The sequence below is a fragment of the Pholcus phalangioides genome, unplaced genomic scaffold, assembly GCF_987345545.1.
Source record: "Pholcus phalangioides strain wild (caught in Gottingen) unplaced genomic scaffold, Ppha-v1.0 ptg000022l_1, whole genome shotgun sequence".
In the NCBI taxonomy this organism is placed as follows: domain Eukaryota; kingdom Metazoa; phylum Arthropoda; class Arachnida; order Araneae; family Pholcidae; genus Pholcus; species Pholcus phalangioides.
Window position 1 is genome coordinate 39932394 of NW_028301615.1, and position 26994 is coordinate 39959387.

Here is a 26994-nt window from a genome sequence, read left to right on the forward strand (position 1 = left end):
GCTCACTAGTTGGATGATTACTATCACAAAGCAGGGTGGGCAAAATGTCCGTAGAAAATTTCAAAATGAATAAAAACCGGAAAAATAACCGAAATAAAAAACGGTTTGCAGAGTTTTAACATCGCTTTACGTCTCGTGAATTTTTCTGACAGGAAGTAAAACAACTCAAAAAATTACCAATAGATGGCGCTGAGATGAACGGTTTCGGTCAATCTTCAAATACATACTCAGATATACCAAAAAATATACGTCTGTATAACGTCGTGGTCAGAATCAAACTGAGCGCCAGTGGTGGTAATCTCGTCGAGCAAAATTTCCCTATTCAGGTAAAATTTTCCTACACATTCGAATAACATGCTGCCATCTACGGGGTAAAATACCTAGTCAAGTATTTTTACAATAGAAAAGTATTGCACTGCATTTTTATTATTATTCCTGAAAAACAGGGTGTGTGTGTGTGTGTGCACTTTACCATAACGGTTATATACACATTAAGTGGGCAAATACGTACGTTCACCTAATAACACCCTAAAAGAATTTTTTCGGGTAAATGCTAATAAATGTATGTACTATTGTTATTATTAACTGAAAATAATAAATTATTATATACCAGAAGTGTTAAAGATGGAATGAAAAATACAAATTTCCTAATGTTGAATTGGTCTAATGTTATTTGATAGGTCTACTCGAATTATCTCAAATTGCAGATAGACCAATCAAATAACTCTATTTCGCAAGCAACCAATCAGAACACTGCTACTACTACTACTGAACCAGACATGCACCTCGTCCATATTCCTTTGAGGAACTTCTAACGGATTGGTACATGTTGGAATGTGTATGTATGTGTAGCGAACCTGACGTTAAGTTTGTTTCTGTGTAATGCTTGTTATGTGTAGTGCTTCCATCTGCCATCAATTTTGCTAACTATGAGTGAAGTGTAATCATTGAATAATTGTATCGTTTTAGGCCTGTTGCTCTCTGTGGCGAGACTTTGTAACGGGGAGATCAGCTCGCATTCGCGCCTTGAAGTTGGGAACCACAGAAAACCAATCAAAACGCTGTAATAGACACATGCAGGCGCGCTCAGCAGTGATGGTAACTCGTGGGAAAATTCACGTGTTCGGGGAAAATTCCTTGACGTTTGTAGGGAATTTCAGAGTTCATAAAACAAAACAAATGTTTGAAAAATAATAAGAAATGAAGTACAATATTTTTCTAATCTAAAAATACTTGACTCTGGAATTTTCCCCGGTAGATGGCAACATATTTTCGCAACGGGTAGGAAAAATTTACCCTCAAAAGGGAAATTTGCTCGAGGAGGTTACCATCACTGGCGCTCAGCTTCATTCTTACTATGCACTCGTATATTTTTCCGTTGAGCAACCGGGAGTTAATATTTGGTATCCAATCTAAGTGGGATACTGATATCGGGTTTTTTTCAAGCCGAGCACAACTTAGGTCTATCGCTATGGGCAATTTACTACCTAGTGAGTTGTACCGAAAGTGGAAGTATGTTTACCTAACAGTCTGAGTGCGTATCTAGTGGTGTATGATTTTTAGTGCTGCCATCTATATCTCAGAAGTGAAGTAAGTGACTGAATATTTGTACTGTTTGTAGGACTGTTGCTCTCTGTGGCGAGAATTTTTAACGGGGAGATCGGCTCGCATTTGTGCCTTGAAGTTGGGAACCACAGAAAACCAACTTCAACCGGCCACCACTGTGGTGAGGCTCGAACCTTGGTCCCTGCGATGTGAGTCCGCCACTATGACCACTCGACCACCACTGCGGCATGTTTGGCGATAGCGTCCGCGACAGGACCACCAGGTATTATATTCATACTCTGACAACGACAGCCATAGCGTGTCGCAATGCATAAGAAAATTTCGTATTCTTCTCGGTGCCTTTTCGCTGGTCCTCTTTAGTGATTATATCAGGCACAGGATTATTTGTTCTTCCACGTTTAGAACTTGCGCTAACAATAGGACGACTTCTCGGATAAATTTTGTGACCGGTGTCAAATTCTGCTGCGAGAACTTCTTTTATCATTACAATCAGAGAACTTCTGAAATATCGCGTATACAGTTTAACAATAGCCCAATTGAGGACGCGAAAGGTAATCTACTTATACGTCTACTACATGCCCCCCCCCCCAATACGTACTTATTCAGATTCGATAAATTAATCGGGTTTTTTCTCCTCCTTAGAAAAAGTTTTAAAGTTTAAACTCCAAATTTTATAGAATATGAATAAGCCTATTTTAAAATACCGTATATATATATAATACATTTAAGAAGGAAATGTCTCGAAATGTCAGTAATACGGTAAGACTGGAAGTCTTTAAATGGGATTATTCAGATCTCGGTGAATGATTCTTCAAATAATTGACTTAGTGGAGATCCGTTAGAACAGCTATTCTACATTCCGCAATGCGCATATACATTCAGGATTTTTTAATAAATATTTCTCCGATTCAAATGCATTCAGAAGTTTCGTTCTTCTCAGTATAAAAATATCATATTCAGTGTACGCATTTTTCAAGTCATGAAATCTGGAAAGGCCGTAACAAGCTACTCGCTAGCTTGTGGAGGGGGTTCGAGGGCATCAGAAATAATATACGGTATGAAAACTGATATGGATATCGCTTTTTATTATACAGGGTGTCCTGTAAGTCCTAAAGCAGCCTTTATCTTCCCATCCGTTCGCCCTAGTTATATATATATTTACAATTTAAAAAATCAATACTCAGAATTCCCTCCGTTCCAGTTTCGAGCGTACAATGTGTCATACAATAAAAAAAAATTGATTTTTTTTAAACGGTTCCCTATTCAATTTCCAGTGAGAAATTGTTCGCCTCTCTCCTGAGGCCAACAAAAAAATTACGTGTGACCAAGTGCAATATTCGCTGAGATATTCGATTTTAAACAACATGTAGGAAAGAAAAGGGGGAGAACAGCATAAACTAACGGACAACACTTCTTTCCTTGGTTAATGTTGTTCTTCTCCACTTTTCCCTAATTTTTCATTAAAATATCACAGCGAATATTGCATTCATAAACGTGTTTTTTTTTTTGTTATTGTTTTTTTTTTGCTGGCCTCGGGAGAAACAGAGCAACAATTTTCTTATGGAAATTGATTGACCGGAGGACCGTATAGAGATTTAGATTTTTATTTTATGACAGCCCTGTATTTTCACCCTGGAAACTGGTACGCAGAGATTACTGAACACATTTTGAGCATTTTTTAAATTGAAATCATACCTCTACGACGAAAAGTTGATAGGATAAAGGCCGTACTAGGACTTACAGGACACCCTGTATGCGTTTCACTTTATTCAGAAAAATTCCACGTCACTCTATGGAATGGAAATACCAATATATGTATTCGGCTTATTTTTACTGCAATTTATTCGTGAGACAAAATGTTTCACAAAAACCCGAAAAAAGAATATTCACATCAATGTTATAGTTTCGAGAGTATTATCAACTCACCATTAGTATTTACTTTTTTTTCAAAAGTACACGGCCTTGGTCTGTCGACCCAGGGGCATTTTTATTTCCATTTTTACCTCCGATATAAAATAACTTCGTCTGAATGAATTAATCTTTGTGAAGCTTAACCACGAGTTCATCTTTTTCAGACCCGGTAGCAAAAACAGAGGGAGTGGGAATGTTTGCCTTTCATCCATAGAAATCCATTTATTAATACTGAGTTACTTATTTTGAGGATTTTTCAACGTGAATATATATATATGGCTCTCTCAATAACTTCTTGAACTTCAAATCTATTTGAACGCGGTGAAATATTCCGCATCAATAGCCAATCTCCGTTGACGTGCTTGTAATTTATTTGAACCTTCAGTCGAGATAACCTTCTGTTCAGTAAGTGACCGTTTCATAAGCACGAATTTCTACAAATACAACAAGCATCTATTGCTTATCTTCCCGAAATCTCAAGAAATTTTTCCCGGAAATATGTGAAGTTTTACGAAATCCTTTCAAACATTCATATGCATAGTATATGTATCTTCAACGAGTTTTGAGTTGATGGGGTGGGGGAGGGGCGGGATGGAAGCCTTTGGCTAAGCACTTGATCGAAATGCAACGTCGTTATAGAAAACGCGATGGAAGTAAGATGCTTTACGTGATGATATTCTTCTCCCTTGGGCAGCAGAAGCTCTTAAAAGGATCACATTCCCTCTTCCCGAATATGATTTTAAAATATTTCCTCAATAACTTAAAGTATATGAGGTATTTTCTGTCTCTGTGGAACTTGGCGATTGAGAAACTTAAGTTGGATTCGCGTGAGAATGTGTTGAAAGTTGCTGTTTATTCCCCATTGACTAGAATGTATAATTTAATCGAAAATAAATGCATTATTAAATGATTGTTGAACATTCTATGAATATTATGAAATTTACGATTGCTTGTTTTCGGGATATTTTTTTTAAAAAAAAAGGATCATTTTTTGGATAAAACGTATGTTGCTTTGGTTTGGATATGGTATAAAATTACGAAAATGAATGCTGTTTCATGAATAATTTGGCAAAAAAAATTTATATTGAAAAATTTTATACGTGAAACTGTGTTATATTTTCAGTACTTTTGCTAGAAATTGTTATACTGTAAACTATTGCGCGTGCATCAGCGTATTCTTTTTCAGATGATTGCTATGATATTGTTCTGTGCAATGACTAAAAGTTTTGAGGAAGCGCTTGAGATATGATCGTACTTTACGTGAAAAACATAGTTTTTGTTAAAAATATGGTAAAAAAAGTCATTATTTGTAAAAGATCATGGAAATTAGAAACTTTCAAACACATCGTTTAGTTTTTAGTTCATCGCACAGCTTCGGCTATTTAAATACAGTGGGAAACTATCACGAGGATGTATTGAAAAATACTTGAGAAATAACGTTTTTTCGTGAAGCAAAAAAAAAAAAAAAAGAAAAAACAGATCTTCAGAAAACGCATTCGAAGACTTCATAATCAGAGACTAAGACCATTAAATTCATTTTACTTAAGTGGTAATCAATCGCTTCTAGTTATCGTAAAGGCAAAAATAAAACAGCTGTGTGTGCATGACATCAATGTAATTCAATAATTTGGAGACCATACCTACAGAGGGACATAGACTTGGTTAAAGGGGTGCAGAGAAGAGCTATGGGTGTACTTATTGGCACACAGGGCTTGAGTTATGAAGAGAGATTTCATTTTTTGAATATGTTTACATTGGATGAACGCAGATGTCGAGGAGATATGATCGAAGTGTTCAAAATTTTCAATGGGATGGATAGGATGGACAATGAACTTTTAGTACACCGCCAATCAACTGCTTTTACAAGGGGACACCCGTATCGATTGGTGAGGGACAATGCAAGGTTATGGTGTCGCAGGGAATTTTTCTCTAATAGGGTTGTTAATAAATGGAATAGCTTACCCCCGGAGGTAGTAAATTGTAACACAATTGACACGTTTAAAAAGAAATACGATAGGCATGTTGGGGTAAATCGAGAAGCTATCCATTCTTAGAATAAGACAACCATAAGTATTATTTATGGGCGTTGTATAATATTTTATCATGTGTATATTTTGTTTATAATTTGTGTTAATTTCATTTTAATTGGGTTGCTGTATTTTTGAAACATATGACATCCATATTTTTATGGGCATCTTTTTATCAGCCACCTCGTTGGGCATTTTGCCTGTTGTGGCGTTGTATCTGTATTTGTATTAATAAAAAATTGATTGACAAAATATATAAAGGAAACTGTTCAGTTCTTGCAATAAAACAAATGAATGAGATTTTATTGCCTCAAACTTAGTAAAATTATCTTTTAAATTAATTTTTTTTTTAATTTTGTAACTTAAAATTTTACTTTTAATACGTTTGCGTCGATGACATATGAATCTTTTGTATGATTTCGGGAACTGAGCAGTTTTCTGTATTTTGAATCAATTTTCATTGAACTTCATTGATTCCATGCTATTTTATAATGCACGCAAGCAGTTTCTAATGTTTTTGTTTTAAATTTGCAAAAACATTAAGTATCAAAAATATGTAAAACTTGATACTGGCGTAGGATAGCAGAAATAATCAAAAATAGGTGTAAAATAACTCAAATGAATCAATTTTTAAATAGTATTTTTAATGATATTTCCAATAGAGCGTAGTTTTTACCATGTTAAAAGGTATCAGATCCCTTAAAAGGATTGCATTTTCTCTTTCCGAATATGATTTTGAAATATTTTCTCAATAAAGGTATAAAATATAAGGTATATAATCTAATTAAGTATAAGATATTTAATCTAATTAAGTTGGCAATTGAGAAACCTATGCGGGATTCGTATGAAAATGTGTTGGAAGTTGACGCTTATTCTCCATTGACTAAGAATATCTAATTCAATCGAAATTAAGTGCATTATAAGAATGATTGCCAAACATTCTACGCATACCATGAATTTTTACAAGATGAAGATCGGAATATTCAGCGATTAAATCAATTTCGACGTGAGTTAAACGCATCGTAATTACCGACTCTTGCAGACACGATGATTAGAATTAGATCAAACTCCTCTAAACTATATTTTTGAATGCCTGAGAATGAAATATGAATCAGACGAGAGTAAAAACACGAAAGTAAAGCATAAGAAGGAAGGAATTAATGCTGCACCAAAATCATAAATGCACCCGAAATAAGATCAATAGTTTTACACCATAATAAATTTTAAAGTCGATATGGTTGGATTACCACTTGACGTACAAGGTTTTCATAACAAATTTGGATGATCTCTATTTGACGAATCGGCGATAAATCTGATAACCGCACGCTAGAAAAACGAAGTGTAACGTGGAAAATAGAAGATAATAAATGAATAGTAAAAGGAAAAGAACAATATATATATATATATGATATATATGAGTAGATATAAGAGAATATACAGTAGAGATTTTCCTTTTAACTCTAACTCTACATGTTATCTTTCCCTCTTACTTATGTATAGTAGAAAGATACATTATATGTGGGGGAGAAAATCTTCAACAGAAATATGAAACAAAAGAGAAATATGGTTAGGGGCCGTTCAAGTATTACGTAAGCAAATTTTTAGCCATTCTTGACCCCCCCCCCCACCCTGTCAGCAAAATTTCGTCATCAGCTCTGCCCCTCTGAAACCTAACGCGTATTGGTGGGATCAGAGACGTACACGGGGGGGGGGCGGCATAGGGCGCTCGCGACCCCCCTCCCACGATCAAAAATTTATTTTTTAATGAAAAAAAAAATATTTTTTTAATCGAAAATTCAATGAAAAATTTCAAATTAAATTGAAAAAAATACCTTTATATGTTATTATAATCAATTTCTGTTAATTTGAACGTTATTTGAAGGCTATGAACTCAAAATTTATCTTTAATAAATTCATTGCGACCCACCCTCTAAGCCATATAATGATAAATCACATAAAGTTCCTTGGCCCGCGAACCAAATATGGCCCTGGGGGTTTACTTGATGCGGCCTGCCCTCTTCAAACCTAATTTTGTAAAAATGAACTAAGCGGCACATTTACAGATCGCTTAAGTGTCCCGTGGAATATTTTCAGATCACTTAAATGACCCGAGACACAGTTCCAGAATACTTAAGCAATCCGTGACACATTTAAAGATCCCTTGACATGTGACGTAGTTTTAGAGCACTTAACTGGCCCCAATTGCGGTTCTACATCACTCAAATTACCCGCGACATATTCTCAGATTATATAAGTGATGCGTGGCACAGTTCCAGAGCACTTTAAGCGGCCCAAACGCGTTTCTAGAGCACTTAAGCTACCCGGACACATTCCAGATCACTTGGATCTGCGAAACATTGAGATCACTAAAGTGGCTCTGTAGTGCACTTATCAACAGGGGGATGATACTTCGATTGCCCACAAACTATCGAAACGTTTTTCTCGTTTTTGGTGCACCGAGTAAGATGCCATTAAAAGTATTTCATATTTTCATAAAAGGTGGTTGATGACGTAAGCATCCAAACCTCCCCTCCCCCCTTGTCATCAAAATTAAGCAAATCGGAAACCCCCTTCCCCACCCCCATACGTAATACTTGAACGGCCCCTTACAATAAAGATTTGCGAAGGTGAGAAGAGAGGAAAGAAAACAAGAAAACACAGAAAACTGGATATTGAATTTATTCCCCACTGGCTTTTAGATGAAATATTTCGTCCATGATTGTAAAGGGGTTCAATTTAAATACACTATACGATCATATAAACAGTGTTCACTGTGGAGTGTTTTGACTTTTTTTAATGCTTTCTCTAGGCGAAATACTAGACAGATTGCTTTTTGGCATGTAAACCAGAGTCGAGAAATCTCCAAAAATTTGCACTCCCGAATCCGCCAGAAAAAATGCTATCACTTGATTTCCTTACCCTAAAAAAAAAATTTTAAGCGAATTTATTTATATCCTTAAAAAAATATATCGAAAGTGATGTAACTTTTCTTAATCGAAATTTTGAAGGAAATGCGAAAATTCAAATAATGTGGTAAACAATTAAAAATCCACAATTAGTTAAACCTCTAATTTACAATTTTCCGCGATGTTAAATCGGAAAAGGAGTAATTAAATTACAATTCACATCACTTATTCAGGGTGTACTGCAAGTGCTAAGGCGGCCTTTATCTCATCAATAGTCTGCCCAACGAGGTGGCTGATAAAAAGAAGCCCATAAAAATATGGATGTCATATATTTAAAAAATACAGCAACCCAATTAAAAATGCAATTAACACAAATTATAAACAATATATACACGTGATAAAATGTTATACAACGCCCATAAAGAATACTTATGGTTGTCTTATTCTAAGAATGGATAGCTTCTCGATTTACCCCAACATGTTTATCGTATTTCTTTTTAAACGTGTCAATTGTGTTACAATTCACTACCTCCGGGGGTAAGCTGTTCCATTTACTAACAACCCTATTAGAGAAAGACTCTCTGCGACACCATAGCCTTGCATTGTCCCTCACCTATCGATACTGGTGTCCCCTTGTAAAAGCAGTCGATTGGCGGTGTACTAAAAGTTCATGGTCCATCCTATCCATCCCATTGAAAATTTTGAACACTTCGATCATATCTCCTCGACACCTGCGTTCATCCAATGTAAACATATTCAAAAAATGAAATCTCTCTTCATAATTCAAACCCTGTGTGCCAATAAGGACACGCGTAGCTCTTCTCTGCACCCCTTCAACCAAGTCTATGTCCCTCTGTAGGTATGGTCTCCAAAACCTTACAGCATACTCCAGTCCAGGACGAACTAAGCCTTGAAAAAGCGGAAGAATGACTTTTGTGAGAACGCGAAGAGACCTTTTTGAAAATGAGACCAAGCATTCTATTCGCTTTTTTGACCACCGCTGAACAATGTTCAGAAAACTTAAGTCGCTCGTCAATGAGAATTCCCAAATCGGTGACCCTAGTTGAATCCGGGATAGTGACACCATTTAACTCGTAAGAGAACCGTGGGTTGTTCAAACCAAAATAAGCGACCATGCACTTATCAACGCTAAACGTCATGCTCCATTCATTTGCCCATGCTCCAATCCTGTTTAAGTTGCTCTGGAGCAACTCCCCATCTCTTTCATTCCCGATTACCCCATTAGCTTCACATAATCTGCGAATTTGCTAGTAATCCCATCGATACCCTGATCGAGTTTATCCATAAAAAGTGAAAAAAGTAAAAAGAGTAAAAAAAAAGTAATAAAATCGTAATTTTGATAGGTTCCCTTTTCCTCTAACTTACAATTAAACAGTTATTGCCCTGTCTCCTGTGTGGCCAACAGAAAAAAGTCCATGTGTGCTTCCCCATTCCTTCATTTATGGTGGCCTTACTGAAATGTCTAAATTTTTTTAATTCGAATATCTCAGCAAATATTGCACATAGAAACTTGGATTAATTTTTTTTGTTGGCATCCGGAGGGACAGGGCAACGACTTTGTAGTTGAATTGCAACTTTATAGTTGAATAGAATTGCAACTTTATAGTTGAATAGAATTGCAACTTTATAGTTGAATAGAATTGCAACTTTATAGTTGAATAGAATTGCAACTTTATAGTTGAATAGAATTGCAACTTTATAGTTGAATAGAATTGCAACTTTATAGTTGAATAGAATTGCAACTTTATAGTTGAATAGAATTGCAACTTTATAGTTGAATAGAATTGCAACTTTATAGTTGAATAGAATTGCAACTTTATAGTTGAATAGAATTGCAACTTTATAGTTGAATAGAATTGCAACTTTATAGTTGAATAGAATTGCAACTTTATAGTTGAATAGAATTGCAACTTTATAGTTGAATAGAATTGCAACTTTATAGTTGAATAGAATTGCAACAGACGATTTCGCTTTTGTTTCATAGATCGCAGGACAAGTCCTAGCAAAAAGCTTTCCTGTTTCAAGCAATATTTACACGCATTTCTCTCCTATATCAAAATTGTCTATAAGGAAAATCAAATGGTATCCCAACTTATTCATCAATATTCAAAAGGCAACATAATTTATCCTTCTGAGCACAAACGAGTGTTTTCGCACATCACACTGCTCTGAAGCAATCAAGAAAGCCAAGCAAGCACAAAGATTCCAGCCTACGCCAGTTTGAAGTATTGAAAGCCCATGACCGCATTGAGCTGTTAAATACTAGGCCCATAAAAATAGATCAAAATACGTTGTCTACACATTTTCATCATGGCTGTCACAGAAAGCATTTCTATGGAATTTCACGCACGTATAAGAGGCGCACCTGCGCCAACTTCGATGAAAAAAATTAAAAAATCGAAAGTTTAATTAAAGTTTTTAATTTTTATGGGTTTTTATACAACCCTGTATCATGAGAAACTGTAAATGATTTGTAACTTCCACCAATTATTTTCTGCGCAATGTTTTCTGTGTGCAGCCTGTAAGAACGTATGCTACAAGTTGATTTTTCGCTCCCCCTTTTTTGCTGACCTAACCACGTACTCGCCAACGCAAAATTCATACTCCAGTCCATTCATTTTCTATCGAAATTCGCCTCAGTCTGGAGCACCTCTCTATCGGTTAATTTCCCAAATACACCCATTATTTCGACGTCATCTGCAAATTTACTAACAATCCCATCGGTGTCTTGATCGAGTTTATCGATAAAAAGTGAAGAAATATTCAGTTCCAACACACTCCCTTGAATAACTCCTTTGGATTACACCGTCCAATTGGGAAACTCCCCGTTCACCATGACCCTCTAACCATGAATTTATCCAATTCAACAGTTTGCACACAGTACTTATTTCATGCAAACGCTGAGAGAGTTTACTATGTTGGATCCGGTCAAACGCATTTTTAATGCAAAAAGAGAAACAACACTTAGTATGTGTAAAACTTAGCCCTGTATGAACTTTCGTTTCAGGCTTTTGGAGGATAAACACTATCAAAACAGCTCGTTAGTAACCACGGAAAGTTTTCCCGGCGACAATAGACTGTCCGGTTTGCAAGAGGACTTAGGTTTGATTCACGGTGCCATATCGGCAGTATATGTCTAGTTCCTAGGTCCATCTGTCTCTATCGTCCCATACAGAGACCATTTCCTGAAGTTAAGGGGAAGCGAATATAAACTTCATCACCTCACACCGCAGCGCGTGAAATAAGGAAGACAGGGTTGTGTCTCTAGTGTCGTATATGGCAGCGCACCTGCTTCATTTGCAAGAGGACTTAGGTTCGATTTCCCTGTGTCCGTGGAGACCAGATTATTTTTCTTTCCCAGTTCACCGCGGCCTAATATCCTCAGAATATGACTATTTCTTTCGCCCCTTTACGATCACGGGCCAAAATTTTCGTCCAAAACGCCACTAGAATAAATTCATTCCAGTTCTCTGGATGTTTTTCTCTTTCCTCATATTCGCATATGTATATTTTTACAAATATACTATTGTATATTATAATATACATTATATATTATATATTATTGTATAAATATACATAAAAATATGTATATTTTTTCTATATTACTATTTGTGATTTTTCCCACCGCATATAATACAAATTTCCACTATATGCATGCAGGAGCGAAAGCGAACACGTTGGCTGAGGGTGAAAGACAAATCTAGTGTATACTCTCTCATCTTCGAATTATATTGTTTTTCTTTCTTTTCTTCTATTTCTTTCTTTCCCTTCTTCTTCCTTTTCCTAACGTATCGCTAGGTTTGGAAAGATTACCAAATTTGTCAGCCTTATGTTAAATAGACATTATCCAAATTTGTTGTCAGAAGCCTTCATGTGAAAGGGTACAAAAGGCTGTTTCCAAAAGGTATGTTTCCGAACACTGTTCCAGCGTAGAGGACTATTCAAACCTTTCGAATTATTTTTTATACATCGCAGAAATATTGAAGGCGAAACTTTGCTAAAATTGATTGTTATTAATGATATTCTCCATTGATTTTCTCACTCTTGTTACTTTGCTTGATGGAAATACTAAAATGGTGAATGTAGAAGTGTTTTCTTCATATAACCAATAAACTATTAATATAATTGATGTTCGCATTCATCCTCATCCCAGTCGTACGAGCAAACATGGTATATGTGTCTTTGACTCGAATTCTGTAAACATCCTTTCATTCCTATTAGAGATAAGAAGATCCATTAAATGATTGAATCAATTCAATCATCACAATCCCTGTAAAGTAAAAAATACATAATGAAATCAAATGATATACGTTATAGATCGTACCAAGTCAGATGGCCGTCAGACATCATGGTGTGAACTCTGTCTCAACGTGTCATATTATGAATTAGTTTCGTAACATTTTTCAAAATGGAAAACACGTCAAGACTATTCAAGGTTTTTTCGACGCCCTTCGGTATTACATGGTCCATGCAAAGACCACGAGATGATCCAGGGTCATCACGTAAGTCAAAGTACAAATATATCAAATCGATGGTCGGCATCTTTGGCATAAGTTTTTCGAAGAAAAATAAGCTTGCGAACAAATGCTTCTTGGTGTTATTCTTTATGGTGTGGACCTACCAATCGATGCTGCGCATACAATATAACAGACTTTTCTCGATGGGGAAAGTGCATGCTTTGATGGGGATCATGGAATATTTCGGATGCATACCTCTGTTGTTCACGATCAGAATAAAATCTAGAAAAATAGCTAAAATCATGTCATTAAACGACAAACACGTTCTTCAAGTAGGTATCAATGCACACGGCAAGATATTTCTATCTGCTCTAATAGCACCCATCATTGTTGTTATTTCGATGCTTTCGATATGGATAGCTGAATTCATTTTCGACAGAGGTGGGAGATCCGTCGCATACTGGTTCGCTGGAATGAATCCCATGGAACTAGATGCGAGTGTCGCCGTCGTCATTTTTTTGGTGTCGACCTGTTCGATGTTGTACTTATCATTCTTATGCCCCGTGTTCACTTCACTGTTATTCCACTTGATATTCGCGGATGTGTCTCGTAAGATAAAGACTCTCGCAAAGTCTATAGAAGATTGTAGTGTGGTATCTTCCAAACAACTGAGATACCTCGTTGATGAACATAATAAAACCTGGAGTTTTGTGCAAGATGTGAAAAACACATTCTCTCACTCATTGCTAAGTATGATGGCTATGCATTTCTGTTTCACAATATTCTACATAACCCTTTACGTTAACAACCTCGACTTCTTCAAGTCTGCTTATGTCCTTACGACGACGTCTTTGATTTTCTTCAAAGTCTTTTACACCATATTAGTAATGTTAAGTGCGTCTGCGATTCCATCGGCCATGGAAGATGTCAAAAATGCATGGCGTAATAAATATCAGACGTTACTGAGGAATTACAGTGATGATCCTAGATATCGACTAATTACGAAAGTGGTGCGAGACCTGAAAGAGCAGCCGGAGATTCACCTCACAGCTTCTAACTTATTCCGCTTCAAGAAAAGTCTCATATTAACCTCTCACGGATCACTTCTCACTTACGGGCTGCTATTAATTAAGAGTGGATAGCGCCTGCCAAAGATACATATTGCAAATCCATTTCGGTGAGCTGTCTTGGCCGGTGGAAGACATTAATCATTTGAACTTCCTGGTCTCTTTATCTGGGGTTTTGTTTAGTTTTTTCCCCGACGTTTCAGCACTTCTGTCATGTTCAAGTGGCCTGAACAATGCCACCTTGGAAGTCTGCCACTGTAGTAATGCGTAAGGTGTCAAGTCCGTTATAGACTGGCCGTGCAACATCTCACAAATCTAAAGAAATACCTGTTTAAAGGATTGGATAAGCTCGGCGGTGGTGATACCAAAGGCAAACAAAGCAGCGTCGTGTAACCGCTAACTTTGACGAACACGGTGCGTTAGGTGTAGGTGCATCAAGTGGTTTTGTTCAATCTTGCGTATTTCTGTTTTGTGCCGGTTTTTCTGCTTTTGACGCCCAAATCTGTCATGACACGATGAGATAGGCCCTAAAATAGTTAATAGGCGCAGACACCCTTTTGCCCTATTCAAAAATTTTCTGCTGTGTTTTGTTGCCCACAATTGCTACGTAGCGTGGTCAGTCTCAGCCACGCCCGAGAAAAAATTCTAAGAAAATCACAGTTTAAAACCTGATGATTTTTTTGTTAATTTATATAAAAATAAATTAAAACCTTTGTGTGAGTTCCAAAAACAAACCAATTCTTGTATGTCCTCTTCACACCTCAAGCTTCAAAAAAAGCTAAAAACATCAGTCGATTAATATATTTCTTTAGTGTTTGTGGAATGCAATAGGAAAGAAACGTTTCCCGTAAGTATTAAGAGGGACTGAAAATTTCAGGTACAAATATGTGTACTTCATGATTCAAATGAGTAGAAACACCTAATATTTTAACCATAGTTAAATATATAGTTATATGGTATACTTACTATTTACAAATCTAAAACCCATAATATGGCATTACCTGACAATAGGAATCAACAATTCACATGTGTTGCGAAGTACAAATGACTGGATACCAAAGCTAAGATAATTGTAAAGAAAAGTCACATTCTTCAATGGGGAACCAAACCACCAACCACGCACTTTCCGGGCGGGTGCTCTGGCCTTACCCTACAGAGGACAGACATTTTCTTTCCTAAGAACACTGTGGTCCTGTGGGCTGAACAGGACTGCGCAATAAACAGCCTCCTAACTCAGCATCAGCTCGTAACGAAATTAGCCTCCAGATGGCGGCATAGACATTCTTTCCAATTATCTTCGCTTGATATCCAGTCATTTATACTTCGTACAATTAGCGGAGATGCTCATCATTTCGTTCAGCATTAGTTGTTTAGCACAGTGCTAATAATCAAATGGAGCAATATACTATGTATATATATATATATATATACATTGCACCGGCACGCCCACGATCTCACGATCAATGAGCTTATATCACAAAAGCGACAGAGCCTGTGCGTGCTCGGTTCTATACTATACTATACTATATATATATTGCATCAAATGGTAGTTTTCGAAAAAAAATACAGTCCAAGGCACACAAGTAAATTTGACAGTTTGCACCGATCGTGCGAATGCAGGCCGATCTCCACTTTAAAAGATCTCGCAACAGAGAGCAACAGGCCTACAACAGAAAAATAGGAGGCAGATAGCAACACTATAACAAGCATTAAACAGAAAAAAGCTTCATATCAGGTTCACAACACGGACACGCACATTCCAACATGTACCAATTCGTTAGAAGTTCCGCAGAGGAGTATGGATGAAGTGCATGTATGGTTTAGAAGTAGTAGTAGTGTGTACCGATCACCCTGGTTCTTGATTTTCATCTTGGTAATCTGCATTTCGGTGCATTTTCATCGGGATTTATTTTTTGTTGGCATCAGGAGGGACCGGACAACCACTTTATAGTTGAAAGTCAGAGGGCAGGGGGAACGTATGAAAATTTAGATTTTTCATTTGGTTACACACTGTATTTTCACTCTTAATGCTGGTACAGGGTAATTTTTTAATCCCTTTTTTTAGCGTTTTTTTTTTATATTAAAACTACTATAACGGACGTTTGATGAGATACAGGCCCCATTAACACTTACATGACACCCTGTAGAATCGTAGACGATTTACGGTATGGGACCGGATTTGGACAGGCGCGGACATAGAATCGGGTAGCCAAATCATGCGATTGGGCCCGATAAAAACTGGGACATAACGCGAAATTAAGGATAAAAACAGGGACATCTTGGGAAGAAAAACTTTCTGAGGGTCAAATTGTTAATCTTCCGTGAAATTGTTATAAGCAATGGATAAAATTACTAATGACATTAAAACAGCCTGGACTATACGGTATAGTTTAGTGTTTTCTTCGATGTTTTCCTCATTGCAGACCGCTGAAATTAATTTAACATTTTACAAACTTAGCGAACCGGCACAGATGGGAGAAAGAATTTGCGAACTGACGAAAGTGAAAATATCAGAAGAGAAAATTTCCTAAAAACGTTCTTATTAAATATTTAAATATTTAATGTTTAAAAATGGGAATTATAAATTGATAAATGTGTGTTATAAATGCGAAAAACACACACGGTTTAGTTAGAACTTCTGCCACCACCGACAAAACTCTCTCATAATTGAAACTATCTTAAAATGAATAAGAAAAGTGTTCGTTAAAACTTCATTTTTACTATAACGGTATAGGATTGTATATATAGGCTATATATATATATATATATACATACAGGGTGGTACCTATCGACCGCCCAATAATTACACACGTGATTCCTTGTGAAAAACTAATATAGAAAACTTTTTTTCCGTTTTTCGATCGGACGAATATTAAGTGAGTTATAAGCTTTTAAAATTTTGTGACGTGTAATTTTTCTAACGGTCAGTTATATGCCAAACACCGAACCAAAGTGCATTTCTCCGCCAGCAGCGGGTTGTCACTTCTTCGAAATGAACTGAAATATTGAATCCGACTAGAAGCCAAGTTCGGCCTTCTTCCTTCACAATTGCCACTTTTTCTCTCCATGTAGTGTGATACTATAACCTTGCTATTACGTATCGCTTACGTGTTAGCTTCGTCTTCTATGCTGGCAAATTTATTGCAAAATTTGTACCATGTTAGCCAAATGAGATTTGTTTGAAAATTTATTTAGTCAAATCAACACTTTTTTGCCAAAATGTACAATTTTTTTTACCTTCACTATTAAGTCTAAATTTTTGAGGGAATGTGCATACAGTGCGTTGTGTTTACTACGCGATCCTTTTTACATGCTGTCATTTTAATCGGATTACATGTTGATCAATGAAACGGTAATATTTTTGAGTTATTTTAAAACTTCATCGAAACAGTCACGGTAAAAAACTTGACGAATTTTCCATTAATTATTCATCGAGTCACATTTTCATACCGATTTCTGCATGTTGCAATGACGATTTTTCATTTCCTTATATTGCAATGACGATTTTTCATTTCCTTATATTGCAATGACGATTTTTCATTTCCTTATATTGCAATGGATTTTTATCGCGATGAGAAATATTAATAAATTTTTACTTTATCTTTTCACAAGAAAGACATTAGGACTACTTTTAAATTTTTATTCCAGCCTACATGATTCGCGCAGAACTTGGTCATTTTCTTTTATAAAACGAATGTTTATTCAGGGGCGTGTTGATTTGATTGGACTTTGATTTTTGTAGCGCAAGAACCAATTAGGTCAAACTGCGCCAAAATAAATGAACAATTGAAAATAATTGTGCTTGTCGTGTCAGGAAAGGAGGCAATTGCCCTGGGACCCCTCTTAACAGACACGGACTTCAGGATTTTGCCGCCCCGTTGCTTTTATATGTTAGATTTTTTCCGAAAAATCATGCTTATCCTCCTCCCCCCTGGTTTTCAATTTTCGAAATTTGAGAATTTTTTATCACCATATCTTTAGTGTCTGTTGCTCCAAATATGGTTTTGGGTAGAGCCTACTGTTTCATAGGCGCATTCATAACATAAATAAGATGCCGTAAAAATTTTAAACTGTAATCGTGACAATTTGTAACTAATCGATTTCATTCATTGTGTTTGTTGTGTTACTCAGTTAATTGTGTTTCAGAATTTCTCAATCAAAAGCTGTGATGCAACATGTAAATCTTCCATAACTTCTGAAATGGAACTGGAAAAACCGTCTTTAAATTGTTGGAGATGATTTATTCATTTAAGGGATGCCATGACCCCTGAAGTCGAATTTTCAAACATAACTTTAAAAAATATTTCATTCAATCAGATGCAAAAAATTTCTTGTCACAATCGGGTTAATTTTTTTTTTCAAAATAAAATTAAAAATTAATGAATTATAGTTTAAATTGTGAACAAGAAAAAACGCTTTGAACGCGATTTTCACAAATTGCAGTTTTTAAGCTCATCCGTTTGAGATTTGAAAGAAACCTATATAGTATATATATACTACACCAAAAATTATTAAATATTGCAGAAATATTTATATGGCATTTTTTAGCGAGATGAATTTCGAACTTCGATGTTTGATCATCCGTTAGAATTTTACGAATTTTAAAGTTTGAACAAATGTATAAATTTTCAAAAATATGAGAAAATATTCAATATTTGTTTCAATAAAATACTAGGGTTAACTTCGAAATCCGAGGTTCATTTTACTAAACATGGCGAGTAACATATTTGATCAAAATCTCAGAATTTTCGGAGTGGCAGTAGCTATTTTTAATCTTATGGATGAACTCAAAAACATCTGCAACCTTATAAAATCGTAATATATAATTAACACCCACTTAAAAATTTGAAAAGTTTGCACAAAACAACAACAAACAAAAGAAACTGGTTTTTATTTTCTCGATTGCATAGGGTTATATCATTGTGCAGTTAAAAAAAAACGCCAAGTTATACATTTGGTGAATTTGACCAGATTTTTAAGTGACGTCATCAATTTTTAAAGCGTTATAACTCATTAATTATGGGTCAGATAAAAAAACGGAAAACACTTTTCCATATTAGTTTTTCACAAGGTATCACGTGTGCAATTATTGGCGGTCGATAGTTACCTCCCTGTATATATATTTCTAATTTGCATATGGTTATAAATTCCATGGGCGAAAAAATGCTGGTTACTATATTTTTATATTTCTCCTAGAATCATTTTTTGTAAAAGTAAGAAATATAATAATCGATATTTCTTGGCTCATGAAATTTATATCGGTATGCAGCATAAAAATTAAAAATTTCTTGTTCCACACCACATGTAGTTCATTTTTTTGCTGCACTTAAGTTTAAAACCCGCAACCATTTTATTTTAAGAATTGCAACAGACAGTTTTTCTTTTGTTTCATAGATGGCATCATAAGTCTTAATGAAAAGCTTTTCTATTTCAAGCAATATTTATACGCATTTCGCTCCTATACAAAAATTATCGATAAGGAAAATCAAATAGCATCCGAACTTATTCATCAATTGTCAAAAGGCAACACAATTTATCCTTCTGTGAACACACAAAAATGTTTATTAGCAATCTTTAACAAACGTCTTTCGTTCGCACATCACTGCTCTGAAGCAATCAATAAAGACAAGAAAGCCAAAGATCCCAGCGTATGGACAATTTGCAGTATATGAAAACCTATGACCGCATTGAGCTGTTAAATACTATGCCCATAAAAATAGATCAAAATACGTTGACTACACATTTTCATCATGGCTGTCAAAGAAAGCATTTCTATGGAATTTCACGCATGTATAAGAGGTGCAGCTGCACCAACTTCGATGAAAAAAATTATAAAATCGAAAATTTAATTAAAATTATTGAAAATAATTGTATTTTTTAATTTTTAATGGGTATTTATATGCCCACGTAGAAAAAATGTATGACCGGTTGAAATTTTTGCTTGGCCTCAGGCGTTTCGGGCAATAGATTTGTCCAACCCTGATGTAAACAATGATTGAACTCACCCTTTCTTGTGAAGACGTCAGGAGTGCATTTAAAAGACCAACGACAAATAATTCAATGAGAAAAATATGCTTTTGATCAGCCCTGTATCATGAGAAACTGTAAATGATTTGTAACTTTCACCAATTATTTTACTTGCTATGCGCAATGTTTTTTGTGTGCGTGCGAGCGACAGAATAACAAGAATATTCATGAGATAAGAACGTTTCTTTCAAAAACTCCAATTTTCTTTGCAGTTCTTCTACCTTACAGCGTCTTATACTTATATAACATGGAAATGCAGGCATTTGCTTTTTCGCTTCAAAATATATAAGACAGATGGCAGTACGAGTATAAAGCGAAACAATCATAACTCTGGAAACGTAAATAGGTTAGAGCCACGCATATGCACCTACGCATTCCTGCATATAAAATTCGTAAAACATTCCCCAGTGGAATGTTTGCGAGGTGCATGTAGGTTACATAGGTTAAGCAGTAGCTTATTATCATTCGAAATGTTCAACCAAATTTCACACCCTGTTGCATTTCGCACCCGAAAAATTTTCTGAATTCGTGTCGATTGTTCGAACACCTTACAATAAAGTGTAGATCGTCTATGAATATACAGGGTGACCTGTAAGTCCTATTCGGACATTATTTGATCAACCGTTTGTCTGAGAAGTATGGTTCGGCTTTAAAAAATGGTCAAAATGTGTTCAGAAACCCCTTTGTAACAGTTTCCAGAGTGAAAATACAGTGTGTGATGAAATAAAAAATCTACATTTTTATATGGTCCGTCAGGCCATTAATTTCCAATAAGAAAGTTGTCTATTCTGAAACCAACAAAAGAAAAACCCACGTTTCCCAAGTGTGCTGAGATATTTGTTTCTAAAAATCGGAGAAAAGTTGAAGAAGTGTGTGTACAAAGCGCCAATTTATGTGGGTTATTTGCAAATACATGAAATCGGGAGTGAAGATACCCTGAAATCGTTGAGTCTGCCTTTTTCACAAAATATAAGTTTTTTACCACTTTCATCTATCAAAGTAATTCCAAAAACGTTGACGTGAAAACTCGATAATAAAAATTAATTTCTTTCAATAACGTTTTGAATTGATAGAATATCTCCGTTTTGTCAATTTTTTCCACGGTTATCTTATATATAAATGTGAAAGTATGTATGTCTGTATGTATGTGCATGTTCTCTATACAAATCTACAGTTTTAGGCCGATCATAGCTACCAAACAGGTCCGGGATTGAACTATAGGCTACTTTAAAAGTTTGTCATTGTTGGGCAAATGCACGAAATTGGTGAAAAACTGTCGGGCAACAATGGTTTTGTTGCCTCAACAATTACTTTCGGAAGGTTTACTTTAGTTACCGTGGATTCCAACAATTCGTTTCAGACGTGTATATATGCCTTTACAATAGTTTGTCACACCTTTAATTATGTTATTATAACAGTTTATTCCTTTATAACGGTTTGTCACTTCTCCAATGCTCCCAGTAATTGAAGGAAACCCGGGAAGCGCCGGTGGCTAGTCGTGCTAAGTGCCTGTAAGTGCTAATGCGGCCTTGATCTCATCAACCGCAAATTGTAGAGGTATAGTTTCAATTTAAAAAATGCTTAAAAGGCGTTTGAATAATATTCGCTGCACAAGCTGGACGTATGACGTCGCTAACAACAGAGAACAACAACTACGACGACAAAACTGGGAATAAAAAAGTGAATTCAATGCTTGCCTCAAATCATCAAAACTCTGTCACGAAGTTAAAAAATTATCATTATCCACCAACATGCGAGTTCAACTGCAAAATGACTCAGTACTGCTATCGTTTTCACATCAGTTGATCAAACTTGGCAATGGAAGAATTCCCGTAGACCCAAGCAGTGGACTGATTACGTTCCCAAATGGATTCTGCCAGTTGTTAAATTCAGTTCAAGAACTTGCAGACAAAGTCTTCCCAAACATTCAACAAAATCACCGAAATTATTCCGGGAGACTCCACATCTTACAAATCGGTTGACGCTGTCACAGAATCAGCGCAGACAGTTCTGTATCCTGCAAAATTTCTGAACTCTTTGAATATTCCGGGTGTGCCACCGCGCAACTTGACCCTCAAAGTCGGAGCACCTATAATGCTTTTAAGAAATTTGGAGACACCAAGATTCTGCAATAGCACCAGACTCGGCGTGAAGAAATTGCACAATTACATCATTGAAGCAACGATTCTAACTGGATTTGTGCCAAAGGAGAAGACGTCTTCATTCCACGTATCCCAATTATCACTGAAGAAATGCCATTCACTTTCAAGCGATTACAGTTCCCGATTCGTTTAGCTTTTGCCATGACAATCAACAAAGCGCAGTGCCAGTCGTTAGCAGTGGCAGGTATCAACCTACTTGAGCCCTGTCTTTCACACGGACAACATTTCGTCGCTCGTTCGCGTGGTGGTATAATCCCAGAAATTTGTACATCTGCACACCAGATGGAAAAACAAAAAATATTGTGTATCCACAAGCGATTGCCTGAAGTTTTTAATTAAAATATTTAAATCTAAAAGTAATTTTTTCTTCTTACTTCATGCAGAATATTTTTTGATTAAGAAATAATTAATAAGCTATACATATATACATTTTTCACGGGGCGAGCAACGTCGCCGAGTATCAGCTAGTAATGTATAATGGAAAATTTTTTTAGTTATGTTACAAACAAACTCGATCGATATATCTTTCATTTTCATTCATATATTTCTACATATAATAGTAAAACATTGTGCATGCCTCTTTTTCATGTGACTGCAAACATAGTGTTATCCATTAAAATGATTAACCGCTATTCGATCACAATAAGTGATGCGATAAGAAAAAAATGAGTGAATAAGACCAAATTATATACATTACAATCGCATGCATAAAAGATCGGACCAAGTCAGTTGGCCGTCAGACATCATAACAAGAACTCTCTCAGGAAACTGAACGTATTTAATTTTAAGCTCATTTCCAAACATCCATGAAAACAAAGGAAATGCCAAGATCATTCAAGGTTTGGTCAACTTCTTGGGATCTTATCTTGTCACTGAAAGGCCCACGTGCAGATCCATGGTCATCGCGTAATTCAAGGTACAAATATATTAAATGGATGATCAGTATCTTTGGCATAAGTTTCTCGAAGAAAACTGGGTTTGCATACAAATGCTTCACAGCGTTATTCTTTCTCGCATGGATACACCAATCGTTTCTACGTATACAGAATAATAGAGGTTTTTCGCAGGGAAAAGTCCATGCCTTGATGGGAATCGTTCAACATTTTGGATACATGGCTCTGTGGTTCACGATCAAGAACAAGTCACAGAACATTTCTAAAATCATGTCCTCGAACGAGAAAAATGTTCATCGAGCGGGTATGAATGAACATAGTGGAATATTTCTTGTTAGACCTTTGGTACCCATCATCCTTGGTGCTTCAATGATTTTGATATGGATTGCTGAATTCAGTTTTGCTAGAGATGGGAGACCCATGATATACTGGTTCGCTGGCTTGAAACCCATGGAACTAAAGACCAGTGTCGCTTTCGTGATTTTTTTGTTGTCCGCGTGTTCGTTTTCATACGTGACATTCCTTTGGCCAGTGTTCGCTTCACTGCTATTCTATCTGATATTCCTGGATGTATCTCGCCAAGTAAAGACTCTCGCCAAATCTATCCGAGATTGCAGCGCTGAGTCCCTCACACAACTCAGTGACGTGATAAAAGAACATGATAAAACCGTGGGCTTTGTAGAAGACATGAAATATACTTTCTCCCTACCATTGCTGAGTATGATGGCTACGCATTTTTGTTTCGCGCTGTTCTATATAACCATCTACGTTAACAACTTCGACTTCTTCAATTCGGCATACGTCATCATAACGACGTCTTTGATTTTCTTCAAAGCCTTCTACACCATATTGGCCATGCTGAGTGCGTCTGCGATTCCATTGGCCATGGCAGATGTCAACAACGCGTGGCGTAACAAATACCAAATATTACTAAGGTATTATAACGATGATCCTAGATATCAACTCATTACGAAAGTGGTACAGGACTTGAAAGAGCAGCCGGTGATTCATCTTACAGCTTGTAACTTGTTGAGTTTCAAGCGAAGTCTCATATTGACCTCTCACGGGTCACTTCTGACTTATGGATTACTGTTGATCAAGAGTGAATGACACCTGTAAAGAACGTATGCTACAAGTTGATTTTTTGCTCCCCCCTTTTTTGCTGACCTAACCACGTACTCGTCAACGCAAAATTCATACTCCATTCATTCTCTATCGAAATTCGCCTCAGTCTGGAGCACCTCTCTATCGCTTAAATTCCCAAATACACCCATTATTTCGACATCATCTGCAAATTTACTATCAATCCCATCGGTGTCTTGATCGAGTTTATCGATAAAAAGTGAAAAAAGTTTCAGTTCCAACACACTCCCTTGAATAACTCCTTTGGATTACACCGTCCAATTGGGAAACTCCCCGTTCACCATGACCCTCTAACCATGAATTTATCCAATTCAACAATTTGCACACAGTACTTATTTCATGCAAACGCTGAGAGAGTTTACTATGTTGGATCCGGTCAAACGCATTTCTAATGCAAAAAGCGAAACAACACTTAGTAATCTCTGTATGTACTTTCGTTTCAGGCTTATGGAAGATAAACACTATCAAAACAGTTCGTTTGTAACCACGGAGAGTTTTCCCGGCAACAATAGACTGTCCGGTTTGCAAGAGGACTTAGGTTTGATTCACGGTGCCACCTCGGCATATTATCCAGAAAATGTCTACTTCCTGGGGTCCATCTGTCTCCATCGTCCCATATAGAGACCATTTCCTGGGAGAAGCTAATATAAACTTCAACACCTCACACCACAGTGCGTGAAATAATAGTGCTGTGTATGGCAGCGCACTTACTCCGTTTGCAAGTGGACTTGGGTTCGACTTCCCTGTGGAGACCAGATTATTTTTCTGTTCAAGTTCACCGCGGCCTAATATCCTCAGGATATGTCTATTTCTTTCGCCCCTTTACGATCACGGACGAAATTTTTCGTCCGAAACGCCACTAGAATAAATTCATTCCAGTTCTCTGTGTTTTATTTTCTCTTTACTCATATCTGCTGAACTTTATTGTAAACTTCTAAATTTTTTCTATAATACTATTAGTGATTTTTCCCTAAATATATAGTACTAGGGGGGCTCTGCCCCCCCCCTGTCGCCTTTGGCGGCCAACCCCCCACCCCCCCCCCCACTTCTCTTCACAACATATCTTGTTTATTTCGTCCCACTTCATCAGCGTGCTATGGGAAGGGACGTGTGAAAGCACCAGCTTACTTAAGAAGCGAATTTTGATAAAAATAATAATAAAGCAACAGAAAACAAATGAGATTCATCAAGTACCCACAGAAAACTTCCCCATGGGAGTCCCCAGATTCATTTCACTGAATTTTAGTGGGGCCCCATACAGGATATATCTCGGGCTACCGATGTGTTGCAAATTTTACAATGTTAAACAACAAAAATCAATGAGATACATCCAGGCGCATCGAATATCGAATTACAACCTGTCAACATTTCCATGGAGCCCTGACCTGCAAGCTTGTCGGAAACCCCCCCCCCCCCGTGAGAATTTTTCATTTTTATCAATTTTACAACGAAGAAAATCCAGGGCCCCACATCCAGTAGCGGGGACACAATTTTTAGTGGGGCCCCAGACTGGCTTTATCTCGGGCTTTCGCTGTTGGAAATTCTACAACAGAAAAGAATAAGATTCATCCATGGGCACCAAAATGAAACCTGTAAACAAGGGGGCCCCCGACTTGGAGGCTTGTCGGTCATCCCCCGGTGCGAGTGAAATGAAAAATTTTCATTTGTATTCGCTTTACCAACGAATAAAATCCAGGGCCCCAACCAATTACCCGGGACACCAATTCGCATACTTTTGGTGGGTCCCCAGACTGACTTTATCTCGGGCTTCCACTGTTGCGAATTCGACAACAGAAAAGAATGAGATTCATCCAGGGTCCCCAAAATGAAACCAGTAAACATGGGGACCCCGACTTGGAAGCTTGCCGGTCATCCCCCGGTGCGAGTGCCATGAAAAATTTTCATTTGTATTCGTTTTACAACGAATAAAATCCAGGGCCCCCCAACCAATAACCCGTGGCAACAATTCGCATACTTTTACGGTGGGTCCCCAGACTGGCTTTATCTCGGGCTTCCGCTGTTGCAAATTCTACAACAGAAAAGAATGAGATTCATCCAGGGCCCCCAAAATGAAATTTTTAAACATGGGGCCCCCGACTTGGAAGCTTGCCGGTCATCCCCTGCTGCGAGTGCCATGAAAAATTTTCATTTGTATTCGTTTCAAAACGAATAAAATCCAGGGCCCCCCACCAAGTAATAACCCGGGACACCAATTCGCATACTTTTGGTGGGGCCCCAGACTGGATATATCTTTTGCTTCCGCTATCGCAAATTTTTTAACGTTAAAGCAGCAAGAAAACAATGAGATCCATCAAGGGCCCTGGAAATGAAAACTTTTAACTTATACGTGCAATCCCCCCGGGTACCCCGCCCTGTGTGTTGGGAGCACTGCTGTTGTGTGTATATTATACATATACATACCTCTCGGCATGGCCCCACCCCCTACAAGGGCAGGGCTGACAACGATTCTTATCACTTTTTGATTTTTCACACTATAAATTAACCACAGAGGGGCCCCGGAAAAGCTGGTTTGGGGGCTCGCCATCTAAATTCCAGCATAAGGGCTCTGCTGTAGGATGTGGGATCCTCTCGATACATGCACATAACATGGTCAAATGGGTCCCGATATGTGCTACGGTTAAATGAATATTTGACCCAAAATCGTAACAAACTTCCGTAAAACAAAAACGTAACAGATTTCCGTCACATAAAATCGTCACTAATTTCGGTTGCTTAGAAACAGGCCCTTTTCGAGTTTGTGATTTTATATTATAGAGTAGATAAATTTACACTATATACATGCAGGAGCGAAAG